This window comes from Pleurodeles waltl, chromosome 11 (assembly GCF_031143425.1).
Source record: "Pleurodeles waltl isolate 20211129_DDA chromosome 11, aPleWal1.hap1.20221129, whole genome shotgun sequence".
NCBI classification, from domain to species: domain Eukaryota; kingdom Metazoa; phylum Chordata; class Amphibia; order Caudata; family Salamandridae; genus Pleurodeles; species Pleurodeles waltl.
The window spans coordinates 527437575-527458695 of NC_090450.1; the positions used below are offsets into that span (position 1 = coordinate 527437575).

Sequence of the window (21121 nt, forward strand, 5' to 3'; positions counted from 1 at the left end):
CGTGCTCCACAGAGGATGGGTCACAAAATGCGCTTATGTATATCCTTATGCGGATATCAGTTGTGTTATAGAAGTGTTCTCTCCTTTTTCAAAAACGTGAAGTTCCTAAACTTGACTAAATCTCTCACATTGTCACAAATCTGGGTAATATTTATGTTGGTGTTCACACATCCAGTGTGTGTAAAAATGAAGAAGAGGACCTCAAAAGCTGAGGTAATTTTATCTCTTTGCTTTTTATTACCCATATATTCGCTTCTTGTGATTCTCTGTTGGTCACTGGTCTGTTCTATTTTAATGTGGTCTATCAATCTTTTACTTTGCAAGTTTTTTCTCATGAGCACTAATGTCTGTCTTTGTGTTGCTAAATGTCCTCTATTGTTAGTGGATTCCGTTTTTGTTTCTTTTGTGATTTTTATCCTTCTTGTGTTTTAGCTTTGTCCGCTCTCCCTATCAACTTCATATTCCACTGTGTACCAGAAGATAAATAATCACTTTTGGACTGTTTTCTTCTCTCCTGCCCTCCAACATAAAGGTTTTGTGCCAATTTCATGTCATAAGCCCATTAATAAAAAAATAAAGTCAAAGTCACAGGAGCATGACTCGAAGAGCAGATAGGTGTTCAATGTGGTGGACAACAAATTCCCATTATTTCTTCTAAATATTTATAATCCCTTTAGGAATAATCACAAAAGGCTTTATTGCATTAAAGCAAAATATCCTTTTTTTATCTTAAAATATAATAAGTCAGCAATTTTGTCTTCTTTCCTGCCCCAGGACTTTAAGGGTAGTATAGGAATGTTATGCTATAAATACCCTAAAACTGAATTTACGTCACAGGAGCATGACAGGGAGGGTGACTATGAACATCGTAGTTAACAATATCTATTTTGAATGTTTATCATTTCTCTTGGAATAATTCATCTTTTTGAAGTTATATAAGAATTCCGTAAACAGAATGGCATTGTGATAAATAGTATTCTAACAGGTGATTGTAATCACATATTTGACCCCTTTCTATATATGAGCTCTTGTATTTGAACATACTCCTGAAAGAACACAGAATGATTTCAAGTCTGCCATTGAAACCAGAAAAGTTCTAATTGCTGGAGAACAAGCAATCATGAATGAAAAGAAAACACATTTTGTGCACTGTTTCGTTGGTCACAATCTAGACTAGATTATATTTGTACTGACAAAAATGTAAGTACCAATGTAATATAAACATGAATTTGGTGCAATATTTATTTCTGCTCATGCTCCATTCACTACCCTTGATCATACTTAATTGTTTAAAACGTTGGTAGTGGAGACTTAACAATTTCCTGTTGTCCGGGATTGGAATTTATAGAGGCATTTGTTGAATATACCGATTAAACATTTTTCATTTACAACCACGTTCACAATTCTATTTCTAATAAATGGGAATACATACATAATCTCTTTGAGAGGTTTTATAATTTCCACAAAACATAATGAAAAAAATGGGCTCTGAATGCCTTTGATTAGTTTTCCACGAAAATGTAATCCTTGGAACATATTTATTGAATATATATAAATTAACTGATGTTTTACAGAGTTTAGATAAACTGGAACAAAATAATTTGATAACTATTTATGCTTATAGTATTTTGCTAAACGTTAAAACCAAATATTTAGGGGATCAGTGCACAGCTGGTAAAAAATGTAGCCAATCGCATTAAAGTTAAGAGAGACTGCATTTGAATGCATTTCTGAGTAATGTAATAATTCTACTGCTGCTACTGATAGAAGCATTGCTATTATATTTGGAAAATTCTTTAGATATCTTTGTTCTGTGAATTATATTTACTTCACATATCTTAACAGCTGCAATTATTTCCAGTATTTATATCTCAATAAAGCAAATGACTTAAGAGTTTTGATACAGTATTTGGTTTTTTAAAATGCTTATTCTGAATAAACAATATGGAAGAACTAATGCACTGTTTTGTATTTTGAATCTGGGGACCTTGTGACATGTTTCTTCTATATTGCTATTATTGAGGTTTAATTGGATCTATTCATGTACAGTGTTGTTTGTTTGGCTTTGCAAGTAGTAAATGTTACAAAAACAGAGGTAATTAAATCTACGGTGTACATTGTAATTTGAAGCTAGACAGCTTGTGTTCCAAAACAGTACACATATGTAAAGAAAGAAAAGGAGAACTGACAAAAAGTAGAATGAAGTCAAACAAGACAGTGCACAAATACACACAGAAATGAATATTTTAATTGGAAGTTGCCAGTATTGCTGCTTAAAAAAATGCATGAGTCTGTTATAAACTGTATGCCTACAATATAATTTGCAATTATAATTCATGCAAACGTGTGCTGATATTGAATGCAGATTCAATCAGTTTGTAGCAAGAACCATCAGATGATGAAAAGGTGTTTTTAGAGTTACAAATGTCACCAAGCAGCCACAAAAGGTTCTCAAGCTTGCCCAAATGGCTAACATTGAATTGTGTCCTCCCTCCAGATACTTAATTTGAAACATTAAATTCACAAATTAGGTGAAGTGTTTAGCTTTCAACCAGCTCTGAATTAAGCATCAAATATTACTGTAGGAAAGCCAAAAATCAACAATTTGTCAAACATGTTCCATGCTATCGCTGTACAGGAAGAGCATATAGATATTTTAAGTGACTATGCTCGAACTTAGGGCCACATGTAGGAAAATCCTGCATTGCGAGTCGCAATTTGCGAGTCGCAATGCAGGATGCAGGATGGTGTCCCTGACACCATCTGCGAGTCGCAAGGGGGTCGCAAAGGCCCACCTCATTAATATTAATGAGGTGGGTCGCAATTTGCGACCCCCTTGCGACTCGCAGCACTCACAGGGATGGTGGCCTGCTGGAGACAGCAGACCACCATGTCTGTGACTGCTGTTTAAATAAAGCAGTTTTTTTTGTAATGCAGCCTGTTTTCCTTAAAGGAAAATGAGATGCATTACAAAATGAAAAAATGAAACGTGTCAGTTTCATTTTTTCAGAGCAGGCAGTGGTCCGTAGGACCACTGCCTGCTCTGAAAAAATGTTTTCAAGGCCATTCACAAAGGGGAAGGGGTCCCATGGGGACCCCTTCCCTTTTGCGAATGGGTTACCACCAGTGTGACACTGGTGGTAACTGCAATTGCTTTGCAACCGCGTTCGCGGTCTCAAAGCAATCCTGCATCGTGCTGTGACTCGCAAATAGGAAGGGGAACACCCCTTCCTATTTGCGAGTCGCAAGTTCTGTTTTGCGATTCGGTAACCAGGTTACCGACTCGCAAAATGGGAATGGGCATCGCGATGTGGGTTTTGCGCATGGCAAACAGCGATTTTCGCTGTTTGCGGCGTGTAAAACCCTTTCTATACATCTGGCCCCTAGTTCCTTTTTTTATGATTACATTTGACCTGAAAGTCAAGTGAAAGAGACTCATCAAAACTCAAACTCAAATTTCCTACTTCATCCAAAACAGTGGAAAGTTGTCCAGGAGAACAAGAAGAGAAGAAAGAAAGTTGCACCACCCTTGCTTGACCAAAAACCAGTAATGCAATGTTAATGCCATTTAAACACAAGTTGCCGTACACAGAAACAATCACTTGAGACAGGTGTTTTCCAATTGTCTCAATAATTAGGCTTCCAACCAACACAAACAACCCTTCATTTAATTTGCATCAACTGACTCCCTGTGAGGCTTCAGCAGTATATTAATGTCAGCATACACTCAACAATGGACTTTAGTGGACCTCTGATAGAGAAACTGGATTGTGCTCTAAAATAATTCTGCATCTCTTTTACAATGAGGATAATTGGATTCTGGGAAATAAATAGCTAGTTTCTCATGACTGGATATTAACCAGAAAAGCATCACCTATGATTGAGGCTAATGTTGTTAAAAGAAATCCTCTGGACTCGAGAGAAACCGCATATGTTTTCAGATCTTAAGATGCCCCTGTGCTGTATTTCCAGGACTGCTATATTTACCAATCCTATTCCTGGTCAAGTCTCTGACACTTACTGATTAGCACACTGCAACCACCACTCTGATAGACATTATGTCACTCATCGCAATAGCCGGTGAATCCCAAAAGGCTGCAGCAACTAAGTGGGCACAGTGAGACAGCACAGACCCTGAGAAGATGAGCTAGAGTGAGGTCATATAGACATTAGAAAAAAGGAAGGGAGCCCAATTCCTGCTTAAGCCTGCATCACATAAAAGGCTGACATGCCAGTGGATTGTTGTCCCTACTACACAGGACAGCCACATGCCTACCTTTGATGAAATTAGAACAGGAACAGTATTTAAGGTATTTGAAGTTTACGTTAATTCAGCTTTGTGGCAACTTTGTCTACTGATGATGCCAGACTTCAAGAACTTCTCTTATTAATTTTACTTTGAGAGAATAGGTCCTTCCTTTAATCCCAAATATCTATCATTTAATGATTGAAGGAAGGGTGGCCATACTGACTTTCTTTGCTCATCCTGGTGAATCCTGAAGTTTCAAAATCTTTTCTGACTTGACTGTCTCCTTTAACGTTCATTGTATCTGGCACCCTTATTTTGTTACACGTGCACAATCGTTCAGTAATGTGTCACCATCTAAGATATCAATTTGTGAATCAAATTATGGCACAGTCCTGATAGGCAAGTTGTGGTGCAAACTCATCTATAAAGTCCACTGCTACTCCTAAAGTAATGTAACACTTGGATCAATAAGGTAACCAGTACGGTAAAGGGTACTTGAAGGCTGGCATAATTTTGCAGGAAGGCCTTGTCCTTATGTCCAGGCAAGTGACACTACTCCTTTCTAGCAGTATTCTGGGATAGTTCTTCCTAAGTCAAAAGGGCCTTACTGTTTTGTCTGTAATATTGAGCAGGTCTCTTGGTATTTCGCTCAGTGAGGTGAGGTTAGGAGTCGAAGAGCACTGTAGGATTTCTTCATACCTGAAGATGAGGTACCTATTAATCCCTTTTTTGGTTTAAAGGACAGGAAATTAGATGTGAGCAGAGAATCCTAGGTATATGCATAACGGAAATCCCAAAGACCAATGAGTAGACAACATAGGGCCTGATTATGACCCTGGCGGACGGCGGAGGCCGTCCGCCAAGGTACCGCCGCTGAATGACCGCACCGCGGTCAAAAGACCACGGCGGCCATTTAGACATTTCCTCTGGGCAGGCGGGCGCTCTCCAAAAGAGCGCCCGCCGGCCCAGAGGAAATGCCCCTGCAACGAGGACGCCGGCTCAGAATTGAGCCGGCGGAGTTGCAGGGGTGCGACGGGTGCAGTTGCACCCGTCGCGTATTTCAGTGTCTGCTTAGCAGACACTGAAATACTTTGCGGGGCCCTCTTACGGGGGCCCCTGCCGTGCCCATGCCATTGGCATGGGCACGGCAGGGGCCCCCAGGGGCCCCGCGGCACCCCCTACCGCCATCCTGTTCCTGGCGGGCGAACCGCCAGGAACAGGATGGCGGTAGGGGGTGTCAGAATCCCCCATGGCGGCGCAGCAAGCTGCGCCGCCATGGGGGATTCTAAGGGCAGCGGTAAACCGGCGGGAGACCGCCGGTTTGCCTATTCTGACCGCGGCCGAACCGCCGCGGTCAGAATGCCCTGCGGGGCACCGCCGGCCTGTCGGCGGTGCTCCCGCCGACCCTGGCCCCGGCGGTCTTAGACCGCCGGGGTCAGAATGACCCCCATAATGTCTATATTGGAGCAGTGTAAACCTGGTAAAGACTTCTAAGGGTCCTCCAACTCTAGGAGGCTTCTGACTAGCTGTGCATGGAGATAACAGGGACAGGACAGGCCTACAATTAAATTCAGGATAGCTGCACTTTGTATTTTCAAGGAATCAACTAAGAGCTCCACCCACTATGAAGGCAACTTTACTTTTTTTTAGGCAGAGCAGTGCTGGATAGGACCTATGCCAGGACACTGGTAACTAAATAATCATCTGACATTAATATCATGGCCTAAATATCATTTATAAATATTATATTTATATTGCTCGATTGGTGTAGACTTTCTACTACTAACTTCAAAGGGGCAATGTGTTTGTAAATTATATTGAAGACACAATATTTTTGTCAGGTAATATTTAAGCCACAATATTCTAGTACTATACTGCTGTCTATGAGTAAGGTGGCTGAAATAAGTGTGAACCATTTCTGCTAACGTGGGTCTTTTCTGTGTTTACAGAGCCCAATATTGATGTGAGAAAAACATGATGAAGGTTTAAACATGGGTACTTTCATGTTTATATTCTCCTTCTGCTTGTCTTCCTCACACATCTTTTGGGGTATATACATTTGCTCTTGAGCATTTGAAACCATGAAGGGTTGAGATCAGCATCAAATCACATCAGCAAGAAAGGCCATTATTAAGAGATCTCTGCAACGGATCTTTCAGGTGACATGTTACTTAGCTGAGGTCATAACAGTCATGTTTAGAGCCCAGTGACCCACAGAAACACCCTAAGGTGGTGTTTTTGAAATAGTTACCCTGAGGGGCAGCAACGCAATCTAGGTGCTACCTAGTTGTTCAGTTTCCATTCATCAAACACATAATAAAGGGTGCCTGGAGACAGCACATGACTAGACCTGAGAAAGCAGTTTACAATTGTGGGTTGTTAGAGACAGCCCCATCTGTTTGAGAAACATTTCCAATGAATGTAGGCAATTCTACGCCGTAAACAAAATAGTTGTCAACCACGTTACTACTCTTGGAATCAAGACCCTCTGCAACATAAGTTGAAAGAAATAGATTCATAAGAGATTCCTGTATGAATATGGACCCAAAAAGAGACCACTCAGCAACCAGTGTAGAGAAGGTAGGTTGCAATAAGTGTCAGACAGCTAAGTGTAAGACATTTGGATCGCTGACAAAGATAAGACTATTGCAGGTTATTGGAGGACCCACATTACATGAATCCAAACCCCAGGAGCATGAGCCAAGTGAAGAGGTAAAACAATTGAAGAAAGGCAATGCACCAAGCAACAACAACACAGAATGTGTAAACCCATTACAAGTCCATAACTGCGCAGTTGCCTCTAAAAGAATAGGGCAGCGTAGTCCTAGGCTGTCTTGATTGTCAAAAGTAAACAGAGTGAGGAGAAGGCACATGGAAACAATAAGATGTAGGAACCCCGAGTGCATGGAGCAACGGCGATGCATTTCTTCCATGACCATTATGTACATCGGACACAATTTTTCTAGCATCATCTCTAATATCTAACTATACCCTTATTAATGTAAATGGAAGAGTTGGAGTGAGGAATACTGTCCTAGAAGCTCTTTAACAGCGATCTTGGAATAAATAAAAAAAACACGCCAAGAGCTTTGTAGGTACATGTTATGTCCTTGACTTGTACAACTACTATAACAAGCTTAGAACCAGAATGTACTGTTAGATACAGTTTGACGCTAGTATGTTTTAATGTGTTTGTTTATGTTCAATTGTTGTGCCAATTAATGTATACTCAGCGTGAGACAGCTGCACTGCTGTGTGACTTTTGGAATAACGTAATTTAATTGTACATGTAGGGGTATCTGAATAATACATCACTGGTGAAAAGAGAATGTATTTTTTATGCCTGGTTTGAGTGTGCAGCTATCTTCGAGAACTATTATCAATCGTCAAAAATATTCATAGAATTGGCTTTGGCTCTTCCCAGGGGAGAATTTATATTTCAGCTCATGCTACTGGCTGCTTGATTCGTCTGGACTGCTTACACTGAAATGCATGAGGGCTATGTAACGTCCCATAAGTATACTGAATCATAATCACTTTATATTCTTTACCTCACACGTGTATTGTATACAGGAAGCAGCTATTTTCTACTTTCCTTTTCACTGTAGTAGGCTTGTTTCGAATCGAAGTGAGTAAATCTTTAGACAGCTTTGGACAAGCCATGAAAGCACAATAAACAATAACACATAACATACATTAAAATCACAAACTGTTAAGAAGAAATAATTAATTTCATTTATAGAATCACACAAATCAAGTACAAGTGAGCCAACTGTCACTACATAGATTGTCCTAATTTGCAGTGATACACAAATAAAACTAATTACAATACTGCAAATGCTTTCTGGGGGAGTTCCTGAATAAAATACACTGCAGATTTATGACAACTAATATTTGCAGCTTTAATTAGAGGAATAATAAATCGATGGCGCAAAGTTTTATACAGTGTGCAAGGTGCAAAGTGCTTTGTTTCGTAACTTTATCGCAAGGACAAGGCGGAAGATTTTCAAACCAGGTTCCTATCGTCGGAAATACAAAAAAGTAATGGGAAATATTCAGCCTCTAATGGATCAGATAGAATTAATATTTTGTTACAAACAAAAAGCAAATACGGTTCAATAACTTTAGACGGGCATAGCAACAAATATATTTGCACTGAGGCTTCCTGGTTCTTTTTAGCTTGTCCATTAGACTTTGAAAAGTCAAGAAACGTATACTTCACTATTAATTTGGTAGCACTATCAATACATTCAGGATGTGCCCATACATCAGGGGTCCCCAACTTACCAAGGGTTTGCTTAAAATACTTGAACCACTGAATAGCTATCATTTTATCTAGGAACAAATAGTCCTTAACAACAGCTTTAGAATAAGCTGTTTTACTCTTCACCCATGTAGACACCCATAACAACAAGCATTTGCAATGCAATGGGTCTTGCATTTGCTCGAGTAAGAGCTATTAACGTTGTAAATTCCTACCTGGACTTTTCTTGTCACTTAAATTGAAAATGAAAAGTAAAATCGTTGACATGAGCGAGCCGATTCAAAGTGCCACGGCTGCCATGAGCATGTGTGCGAAGGAGAGACACAAAAAGAAAAAGAAATATGCTCCCAGTCAACTGTATCGGCAATCATGCATTTATCCATGTAACAGGGGCAGTCTGCAAGGCGGTAACTAAACAGCTCCAAGAAGGGACAAATATAAAGCATTTACAAATGATAACAAAAGATTTTTGAAAGGCAAGCCCACAAATTTGTGAAAGTGATGGGCGTGTGGTGGGCCTGGTTAAAAGCCCACAAAACGTACAACAGGTCAAAGCGCTTGCGCACTCGACCTAAAAAAGCGCTGTCAGTAAATGACAGCGCTCTGTCACATGATGCTTTGGTTCCATTAAGAAAATGCCCGCCTCATGGCCATTAAATGTAGGTGGGTGGCGAAAGTCAGTCATTCTAAAAAGGAGGTTGTGGTTCCAAAAAATTTGGGAACCACTGAATTAAGGTATTTCAGGATCACAAGGTTATAAAAGGTTCCCTGGAATGCTAAACATCAAGTGGTCCAAACTGGCGTCAATTACACCTGCAAGTGGACTGAAAAAGGTATATATTGAGAACACATTTTCCAGAACCCCAAGGAAACCTAGATGTTTGAAAATATAACAAGTGAAAAAATACCTTCATTATTAACTGAAATTGGGAAAATTCACACTGTCACGCTTGTTATGAAATATTGAAAGTACTGTCTATGCACAATAAATACACCACAAGTACTGAAAAAGAAAATACTTAAATAAGGTATATATATGCAAGCTCAAAACTATGTGCGTGCTGCAAATGATAAGAAGCACACTTATGAGAAAGGCGAGTTTGCATTTCATAACTGCGACTGGTTATGCCAATAGAATTTCTAGTTAGGGCCAATAGAGTTTCTAGTTAGGGCAGTGAGACACATTATGGAAAATCTAGAAGCAGCAGTAGGGGAGAGGAGCGAAACACACTGACTTTAAGAATCACTGTCGCTAAGAAACCAAAACCTGCCTTGACTAATAAAGTATTTTAGAGATGAAAGCAGCTATGAGAATGCAGATTCCCACTGATAATGTCCACAAGCCTCATTGGCAGTCAGTACTGAACATCACATCTGCCCTCACCACAAACCCATGCTGGGATTTCTAGCCGCGTGTAATGCAAATTTATTTGTGAGCAGCAGCTTTGTAGAGCAAGACATGCTGCCCTGAATCCAATATTGTAACAAGGGCCATTAACTCCAGCACGTGCAGTTGAGAAACGTAGGTATAACTATGTTTTAAATATTTTCTGAGAATATATCCTAGAACGCTCTGTTAGGCATTACAGAAGGATGTCGGGCACACAAACACTGGATCTAAAATGTCAGCTGTTCAATGGAGCAGAAGCTGCCAACTGTCTAAACGTGACGTGATTGTCAACATAAGCCACGCACGGCTAAATTATGGAGCAAAGGGCCAGATGTACCAAAGGATTTTACCCATTCTGTGTCTATGGGAAAAAGCTTTCGTACATATGGCCCAAAGTGTGTTAACAACACAATGGCATTAAACGTCAAAGGGATCGAGAGCGATGCTTTTTGCACCTGTGAGCAACATAAAAAAGCAGACATATTTGGATGGTTACTCAGGGCGCACTTTCATTGGTCAAAGGGAGGCTTTCTTTGGTGTAACGGTTAACTGCTTGTCTGCCTGCAATAAATGGACCACTGATATCATGTAAGTGGAGCAGCAGATTAAAGCAGCGTAGGAATTTAAAGAAAGATGTCCCAGATGTACCTGCCCATGAAATACACACACACCACAACGAGTAGAGTAATGGATTTGTGACAAGATGTTCAGCGAAGTTGATTCTCACCACTGACATCTAATGTGATCTGCAAATCACAGGTTCGAAAATGAAAATAAAACAGTTGACATAAGCGAGCTGATTCAAAACGCCACAGCTGCCACGAGCGTGAACGTGAAGGAGAAACACAAAAAGGAAAAAGAAGTTAGCTCGCAGTCAAACATATGGGCAAATGTGCTATTATCCATGTAGCAGGGTCAATGGCCAAGGCGGTAACAAAACTGCCCCAAGGAGGGACAAACGTAAAGCATTTACCAATTATGACAAAGGATTTTTGAAAGGCAAGCACATGAACGAGTGATAGTGATGAGCGTGAGGTGGGTGTGGTTAAAAGCCCACAGATAGATTAAAAAAGGTGATTTTTAATCAAATCTGTGATATAAGACAACCCCACTCAGTGTGACAAATAGCATTCAAGCAAGATTTTGGCAACAAGCAAAAACCAACAAATAAAATAATTTTCATTTCTCTGAAGAGGCCCTGGATTAGTGTAACCCCAGACTCCAGTCCAGATCGACCCTACCTGAAGACATTTGGGGGGTCATTCTGACCCTGGCGGTCCGAGACCGCCAGGGCAAAAAAGACCAAAGCACCGCCAACAGTGCTTTTTTTTGTATTCTGACCGCGGCGGTATAGCCGCGGTCGCACTGCCGGGGCCGGCGGTTTACCGCCGTTTATGCCCCGGCGGTGATAATCCACCAGGGCAGCGCTGCCCTGGGGATTATGACCCCCTTACCGCCAGCCTGTTTCTGGCGGTTTTCACCGCCAGGAAGAGGCTGGCGGTAAGGGGTGTCCAGGGGCCCCCTAACAGGGCCCCGGCCAGCTTTTCACTGTCTGCATAGCAGACAGTGAAAAGCGCGACGGGTGCAACTGCACCCGTCGCACGGCCGCAACACCGCCGGCTCCATTAGGAGCCGGCTCCTGTGTTGCGGCCTCATTCCCGCCGGCCCAGCGGGAATGTCGGAATGGGGGCCGCGGGAGTGCGCCCGCCGCCTGCCCGCCAAGGTCGGAATGACCCCCTTGATGTGATATATCTCTAAAATATACGTTAGTGAATTATCCTTCAGCTTCACAGCAGTTCACAAATTGTTGTATTCTCACTGGTAGCAAATGTCTCTAGTCTGCAAATGCAGAGAATGGGATACTCAAGTAGGTAAAATGAGTAATTCTCCCTCGTTTGATGTTACCTCTGTGGTGATTCCTGATCTTTGTTGATTTCAGGCTACAGGTCATATCGAATGACTTACTGAGATTGATGTTCAAATCTAGGTAGTTGTTGAAACAGGCAAATCCGTCCTCTGCATACAGTAAACCAGCCCTGGGAGCTTCTATAGCTGCAGCCAATCTTTTGGATTCCTAATTAAAACATTTTCCATCCCTTTCATGCAATGGCTTGCTGCTGCCAGTTCTTCACGAGCATTTTCCGTAATTTCTCTTTTTCTTTTTTTTTAAATTGTTTTTAGCATTGATGACTACAAAGCCTAATTAATTCCCTAGAGCAAGGTACTTTTTTAAGTGCCAATTCAGCTTTTTATGACTACTTAAACATGCATGATCAAATCATGTCCTGCTATGGCGTTTAGGGCAAGAGTCCTTAGATGTTAGCATTGGGCAAATCATTTTACATATCGTTTGGAAAGCACAACACAAGGGTCACCATTCCCATTAAGACATGTCTCAAATGCACCACATCCAGCATTTAGTATGCTGAACAAGAAACTAGTAGGATGAATGTTATCCCACTTCAACACAAGACTTTGATTTGAAAGGAATGAAATTGCTGGCCTTTTGTGTACTTGTTATTCAAAGAAAGATGTACATCGATTGGGAGTGGCTTGTGGTCACTAAAACGACCAGGGATCACCTAAAATGTTATATAAGAGGGCTCAAGTTCAGTGAAGATAAAATAAAATCAATTATGCTTCCGGGGTCTTTACCTACAAAGGGGCGGGGTGCATTATTTTGCCAAATGCTATCTCCCCTTGTATGGAAAAGCTTCGATCATGCTTCATCACTAATGTATTTAAAGATTCCACATAAAGTGTATGAACAAAGTGTGGCATTCCCTCCCCAACCATGTTCATAAAACCACAAACTCTGTTACTGGGAAGCCCACAGGTATTATATTTAAATCTCCAACCCAAACCATTGACACTGGGGACATGAAATATTTTCAACTGTCTTTCTAGTTCCTGTTCTAATTCTTTCACCACAGCAGTGCAGGAAGCTGGCCTGGTATGTGGTGAGCACCTACAGTGTTATCACCCTATACCAGGTCCAGGTATCGCCTATTAGTGAAGTGCATGCATTGTCTAGGAAGCTAGGACTCTCTAGAATAAGCTGTGGATGAGGAGCCAAGACTTATCTAGATTCATGCAAAGCTTAGGAGTTACCACTATAGTCACACAGCACTTACACACATGAAAGATCCACACATCGCTACAAAAATAAAGGTACTTTATTATAGTAACACAAATACTAAAATACTGTATAGGCAATACCCCAACTGGAGATAGGTAAACACACTACCATATACACATTAGCAATCAGTAAATAGCATAGAAAGCAATAGGCATTGGTAAAAGCAATAGGAAATAGTGAGGGCCCTAGGGGAGGGCCAAACCATATACTAAAAAAGTGGAATTTGAAAGGCAGTCCCCCACCCAAGGAAGTGGAATCAGTAGAGGGGAGCTGGAGGAACTAGGAACCCCAAGAGGTGAGTACCAGAGTAACTCCCAGCGACCAGAAGAGCAGAGTTAAGTACCTAGTTTTCCCCAAAACCAACAGGAGGACTTTGGAAGAGGATTGTGCAAGACCCACACAAGACTGGAAGAACCCAAAGGTGGATCCTGACAGAAGAGGATTGTGGCAGTGGGGATAGCGATAGGGATTAAAGAGACACTCAGGTTGATGATTGAATATAAGTGGTTTTATTTTAGTGTACAGGTGTCTTCATACAGTCTCTGTCTTTTATCCTTATGTGTTGGTGACCTCCTTTTTTCCTCTTCTTTTCCCAGGGTTCCCGGTGGTTGTTGATATGTCTCTCGGCGTTGGTGTTGTTAGGTGGACTGGAAAAAGAACGAAAGGTAGGTAAGTCGCACGTCTGGGTGATTTGTTTGGATGGTGTTAGTGAGGGAAGTGGGTGTAGAGAGAGAGAGAGATGTAGTGTGAATGGTGATGGTCTGGTGTAGAGTTCCAGACCTTAGGGAAAAAAGAAAGGATGGGTATAGTGGATAGGATCCTGTCCCGTTTGCACCTCGGTGGAAACCACACTTCCTTCCTTCATTAAATTTAACTGCTTCGGTGTTAATGATTAGTGCTCCCCCCTTTTTGGTGTTTTCTTCCCCAAATATCCCTTCCCAACCTCCTTCTGCTCACACTCTCCACCCTCCTCCCTTCCCACGATAGCACTTATTCCGTTTTTCAGGCAGGACCGTACCTGCTGGAGCCACGCCTCTCCAGGGACGTGGCGGAGCTGCTGCCTTTCGGGATCTCCTTCTCCTTCCGTGATATCGCCTCGGGAGCCCAAGGGTCTTTTGTTGATGGGTTCTTCTTTTCCAACGGCCAGAACGCTTTTCGCCACGTCCTCTCTTTCCTCCGTGTTCCGGTCGTCTTTCGTCGCGCTCTCCTCCTCCTAGCCGGCGTCTTCTCCTCTCGCGCCGCGCGCGTGTTGTTCTACCACTCTTTTCATGTCTTTAGAAACCCGGATATCCGGGTTTTCTGTCGTCGCAATTTCCTTCTCCGTGGGACCCCCGGGGCGCTCGCCGGACTGGTGATTGTCATCATATGTAGCCGGGGTTTCCGACACCCGGCTAAGGGGACCAAGACCAGTTCATGATGGAGTGTCCGGTTGTGGCAGGAGCCACTACCCATCCTTCTGTGGATACAGGACCAGGTCGACGGTGGATGAAGAAGGTCAGCAGTGCAGCAGAGGAGCAGAAGAGGAGTTCCAAGAGTGATGCAAGTGATGTCCCATGTCGGCAGTCGTGATGCAGCCGGTCAGTTGTGCTGGAATACTACCAACAAGCCTTGGCAAATGCAAGAATTGGAGAAGAAGGTTTTGCATGGCTGAAGAGGACCAGCGAGGTCCAGGGGACTCGACCCATGGAGGGGAGTCTAGGGTGACCCTCAGCAGCTGGGAGAGTCACAAGAAGAGGAGGCAGCCTCCACAGGCAACCCACTGGCAGCAGGCACAGGAGTCGCAGTGAGGCCCAATCAGCATACCTGGAGGAGTGTCCCACATCGGTCGAGCAGCAGATAGGAGAATGTGCATTGCAGGAAGAAGTGCTGGAGGCTGGGGCTACCCGGAGCCTGAAGATCCCTATGAGGAGGAACAAACAAGCCTTGGTAGCTGCAATAGTCACGGTGCACAGAGGTACTGTCCAGCAAGGATAGGCAAGGGCTTACCATCTCCCAAGTTGGACAACTAGTAGAGAGGACCAAGGAGACCACTACAGACCATCACATGTGATGCAGGATCCACACAGCTCTGGAGGAGAGAAGATTCACGCAGCTGGTCATCGTTGCAGTTGGTGCCTGCAAATGCAGGTCAGTGATTCCTTCACTCCAAGGGAGATTCCTTCTTACTTCTTGTGCAGACTGAAGACTCGTTGCCCTCAGAGGATGCACGGTCAGGGAAATGATGCAGTTGCTGGAAGGAGCCAGAGAATTAATGTTGCAGAGCGGAGTCGTCGCTGAAGTTGCAGATTGTCGGTTCCTGGAGGGTCCAGTTGCAGTCCCAGTGGCCAGAAGATTAAGTAAACGATGCAGAGGAGTCCTGCTGGAATCTTGCACATCAAATCTGAGCACCCACTCAAGAGGGAGACCTTGAATAGCCCAGAAAGGGGGATTGATCACCTAGCAGGGTGACCAGCTATCAGGAGGGGGCTGTGACATCACCTGCCTGACCTGACCACTCAGATGCTCCCAGGGGCCTCTACCCACCTTGAATTAAAGATGGCAGAATCAAGTGGCCACCTGGAGGAGCTCTGGGCACCACCTCTGGGGTGGTGATGGACAGGGGAGTGGTCATTCCCCTTTCCATTGTCCAGTTTCGTGCCAGAGCAGGGACCAGGGGTCCCTGGACTAGTGCAAACTGGTTTATGCAAGGAGGGCACCAAATGTGACCTTCAAAGCATACTGCTGGCTTTGGGAGGCTACCCCTCCCAAGCCATGTAACACCTATTTCCAAGAAAGAGGGTATTACCTCCCTATCCCAGTGGAAATTCTTTTTTCTGCCTCCCTCTGCCTGAACTGGTCAAGCAGCAGGAGAGCAGAAACCTGTCTGAGGGATTGCAACAGCGCGAGCTGCCTGCAAAACCCCAGAAGACTAGTAGGGGTAATGCTGGGGGTCCTCTAAGGAGCCCCCAGAGGGCATGGAATTATACAACCAATACTGGTAACAGTATTGGGGTATGATTCCGACATGTTTGATACCAAACATGCCCAGGTTCGGAGTTACCATTATGTAGCTGGACACAGGTACTAACCTGTGTCCAGCACATGGGTAAAATGGCTTCCCCACAATTACGAAGTCCATTGTAATGGAGCTGGTGTTCGTAGGGGCACCTCTGCTCATGTAGGGGTGCCCTCATACACAGGTACCTGCACCTTGCCCTTTAGGCTAGGAGGGCCTACCATATGGGTGTCTTACAGTGACCTGGTGCAGTGACCTGCAGTGAAAGGGTGCATGCACCTTTTCCCGCAGGCTGCAACAGCAGGCCTCTAGATACCTTTTGCATGGGCTACCATGGGTGGCACAATACATGTTGCAGCCCATGGGGAACCCATGGTGTCCCAAGGCCCTGGGTACCTAAGTACCATATACTAGGGACTTCTATGGGGGCCCCAGTATGCCAATTGTGAGGTGTGCAAAGTACTAAGCAACCAAATTTAGAGGGAGAGAGCACAGTCACTGGGGTCCTGGTTAGCAGGATCCCAGTGAACACAGTCACAACACACTGACAGCAGGCAACAAGTGGGGGTAACCATGCAAAAAAGAGGGTACTTTCCTACAAGTAGTACAATTAGTATCAAACATGTTACGAAAGAAATTGATCAGTAACAATTAAAATAAAAATTTGATGAAAGGGATATGTGACTAACACCAACTAGTCTAATATGCAAAGAATTTGAATTGTTACTTACCTGCCGGTGGGCAGTTGAACTCTTCTCCACTTACCCAAAATAAGATGTAATCACACCCAGCACATTTGTAAGATATTAGAAGATTGAAGTTACTGGGAGCATTACCTTATTCTTTCCCCCTTTGGGTGCGGAAACATTTCTCTTAACTACGCTATCCAAGCTTTTGTTTGTGCTTGCTTCTGGCAACCAAAGCTGAGACCTGCCAGAGCTGAGAGGTTGTCAGGGGGGAGGGTGTCAGCCCAGCTTCTTTCAGGGTTCAGAAGGGGTATGGTTTCTGACCTGCCCCGCTGTCTGCTGCAGGAGTGCTGCGCATGCTCTAAGCCACTTTTCTGGCCCAAACTCCTCCTGCATAGCCTGCGGGATTCTGGTCCTAAGAGTCAAGGGTCTCCCATTCTCACCAGCATCAATAATTGTTTCGGCCTTCGATGGGAAGGGATTCAAGCTGTTATTGTACATCCTGTTTTTTAGAGCTGCCAGCTTCAGGATACCCTTTTTGGTACCCAGGGGGGTACCGAGCAGTCACCCAAAAGCTGTGGATATCAAGAGAATACAAAGCAAGATGGTGGGAGCAACATGGTTAGAGTTGCCCCAGAACCACCCCCAATAGCTGATTGTTCGCACCTCTCACATCGATCTAGGTTGAAACCTAGGGCACAGAGGCATAGGTATAGGAGGTGTGTCAGCTGTAGCTCTTGGAAGAAGAAGCCTGTCCCCATAACTCAGAGTGACAGCTCCTTACTTCTATGTCTCGTGCAAGGTAAGAGAAGCAGAAGGGGGACATATCATAGCCGACCCAGCCCCAGGCTCACATCCCTAGGGGCATTGGGGAATTGTCCCATTATATAGGAAGAACAATGGTCCAACTAGATTGTATTTAAATGCATGTTACCACTGTGCCAAAACACTTTTTGGCAAACAATAAATGTTAAAAAATACAGGACACTAAACCCCAAATGATGATTTAATGTAGATCCTACTAATAAAACAGAATCAATATCACACCATAAATCATGTAACAGTATTCCTACATAACAAATACATACAAGATGGACAAACAGACAGAAACTGTTAACAGTGTCCCAATGTGAGGAACCACATAAACATGGAGAAACCAAGCTTTATAAAAACATTTACAATTTATGCATTCCAGAGCACACAAAAGTAGGTGGAATAAGTCAGAATGCAAACACTACTTGTGATTTGTGCACTGAATTGTGCACTCAAAGTGTTGATGATGTGTTGAACCCGGTTATACAGTTCTCTTCAGGACAAATAATTAATGGAGGAGACAGCTAATGAAAAAACAAATTGTCACAGGTAACAAGAGTCTCTGGTGGCTCCAAACACCATCAGCGGTTCCTCTGTGGGAGCGGAGGACCGTCCCCCTGCCCCCACGCACTGCTGTGCAGAAAGCGCCAAAAATAAAATGGTAATAAAATGATTTTATTACCATTTTATTTTTTACGCTTTCTGCTACGAAACAGAGTGTGAGGGCAGGGCGGGCCAGTGTGTCACTGCTGCCAATTACTCTTTGGCAGTAGGGAGGACTGGCTACTTCAGTTTGAAGTGCGCATGTAGGTTTGGCCGGCTACCTTGCTACGGCTAAACGACATGCGCAATTCAAACCTCTCCAACCCGGCTGTCTTCAACAGCTGCGTTGGAGAGCAGGCACAAGCAGACAGTGTCTTTTGGAGCGTAGAGCCGGCCCACTCCAGTCAATCAATATGCTTTTTCATGCTGCTTAACAGCATGACAACAGTGCCTCGATTGGATGAGGGAGTTGGCTGTGATCTTCACGCTCGGACGTGCTGCAGAACATCGAGTGAGGTAAGTGTTTTTTTTTTTATATTTATACTGGTGTGTATGTTATGTGTGTAAGTTATGTGTGTAGTTTTTGTGTGTGTGTGTTTTGCACCCCTCCAATAGAATTTGCTACCAACCGCCACTGCCAAGCACCACAGTATGTTGTCTCCGGGTAGACTCCTCACCCCACCAGACACGGGTTGTCATTTGCTCTTCCCTTTAGGCTGTGCCTCAGGGCCGATCTGTTCTTAGGGTCAATGCCCCTCACCAATCTCCAACTGTGTGTCTGCCAAGTAACTGCACCTCGGGCGGCGCGCGGGTCCCCCTACACACCGCCTCTTTCAATGATCTGGGACCAAGCGTGTCTGAGTCCAGCAGGCCGCACACAAACACACATGCACGCACACACAAACACACAGACTAGGGTGCACAAAACAGCAGCATAAAACAAAATACGCATTGGAAAGATCAATAGGTCGGTATTTAATGTGGTAACCCCTGGAAACACAGGAATGTACAAATGCAGTTAGAATGGATTATCATTCTAAAGTAAGATCTATTGTCTTTGCCACTGCTATTTTTTTCCTGCAACAAAAAATGGATACATTAGCAACCTTTCAAATGTTCTGTAGCAATTAGTGTCCCATCTTATTGATGTGCGGAGGCAAGCTGGCTTAACAATTTATAGGCACTGTGTTTGAGGATGAGCCTCCCTCCCTCACATAATTTCCAGGCTATTTTTAAAATATTTTCTGGCACTGCAGAGTGCAAACTAAACAGAAGGCAGCATGCTTCTGGAGGGTGTCCAGTGGGATGCCATTCTAGCCCTCTTTCTCTTGAGCTATTTCTGTCAGCATAGGAACACAATGATAACACCAAGGAGTTCTTGGCAAAAGCCTTTTTATTCAAGAAACAACGAATCACCTCCAAAGCTGTAAGACCCACTAAACATGGCTGAAGGTCAGCAGTAAGTGGGCAAGTAATAAGGGAATGTGGGCTATTTACAAAATAGGTGCTACACATCATAAGATAATATTGACCATAATCATGCAAACAAAAAAAGACTGTGCAGGAAAAATGCTTCACTTTACTACTCATTTAACACTTGCACATTTTGCACTATGGGCCTGACTCACACAGGGTCCCAAAAGAATTAGTACATTCTGTAATGTGTAAATAACATATATGTGTGTGAGTTCAAAATTGCTTATTCACAAACATTTCACACCGGATCAACAAATGCTTAGTGTAAGGAAATTGGTCCTGCCCATCAAATCCACCCAGATTTTCTGCTTTTCGATCACCTGTTTTTTTACTTTTTAACTGTGGGTGAGCCTCGCAACCGGCGACTCACCTACTATAAACTCACAGTAAGTGGATTGTGCATATTTACTGCCCATGTCTGCCTTTTAAGATATTGCCGCTGCAACACAGCTAAGGTAAGGGGCACCTGACTGGTTACACATGTACACATGTGTGCACATGTTTGAGGGCTGCTCATGAGAGATTTCTACTGTGTTCAGCCTGGTAACTGCACACACATAGCCTGGTCAGAGAAACTCTGCAGGATTGGATACTGACCTGGGTTAGGCCTCATAATGTTAGTGTACACTCATAGGGAAAGTCAGTGTGGTTTACTGTCTTGTCTGCAGTGACACTCCATTATACACCTATCAGGGAGGCAGCCTTAGAGTGCAATTTCATTTCCCTTTGGCTTACAGAGACCAGTGATATATTGAGTTGGAGTGTTACCTGTGTGGGAAAATCAACTCTACAAGTTCCAAAAAGATATCTGCACAGTTTATGGGTCATCAAGGATTGTCATATTTCTCTGGCTCAGGTAAGGATCAGAGCTCATGCCTTTTGTCACCCTACTGTGCCAAGTTAATTACATTTATCTCAAGCAGCAGGAAGGAAGGCTTCCCCACACAAAGGGAACAATTAACAGTGCTTCTGAGGAGGAAAGGGGTGGGAATGAAGGATCTACATCAATCTATCAACAGTTACACAGTACCAGGGATGGGCCAACCCAATCCTACTGAACAAAGGAGGGAGTCCAGATCCCGGGAGCCAACACAGGAGGGGCTCCCTTTGGAGATTCGGTGGCAAAAGGCCCTGGCAGTGATGTCAGTGTGGGGCCAAGCTGAGGCCCCCAGAGCAGATGTCGCTAGTGGCTCCTGGGAGATGTAATCTTGAAATGTCCCAGGTAAACTGTACAGTAGGGTTGAGACAGGAGCAGAGAGTTGATGTGGCACCCCAGCATAGACCAGAGATACCACGCTTCTGGATCCTTCCACATCCACTTAAAAGGTCTTGGACAAGGGGGAGCGCTCTCTCGTGGTTGAGTATTTCTGCTAGACACTGGGACTGGAGAGGGCAACCATGAACAATTGGAAGGTGGAACCCCCTGATGCCCATCTGGACAAAGGTCTCTAACTTCAGTTGACCCCAGGAGCAGGGAAGGTGGCCCCTTTAACCACCCAACGGCTAGCTGGGGAAAACACTAGGCTTCTGCACTAAGGAAGAGTGAGGCTCAAGAGGAAACCAAGG

General features: G+C 43.7%; 1 protein-coding gene across 1 annotated transcript in view; it reads right to left on the reverse strand.

Annotated features, from left to right (window-relative positions):
• Nucleotides 1-21121, reverse strand: part of TRPC1 (transient receptor potential cation channel subfamily C member 1) — a 230879-nt gene that overhangs the window by 178021 nt on the left and 31737 nt on the right. The window lies entirely within an intron of this gene.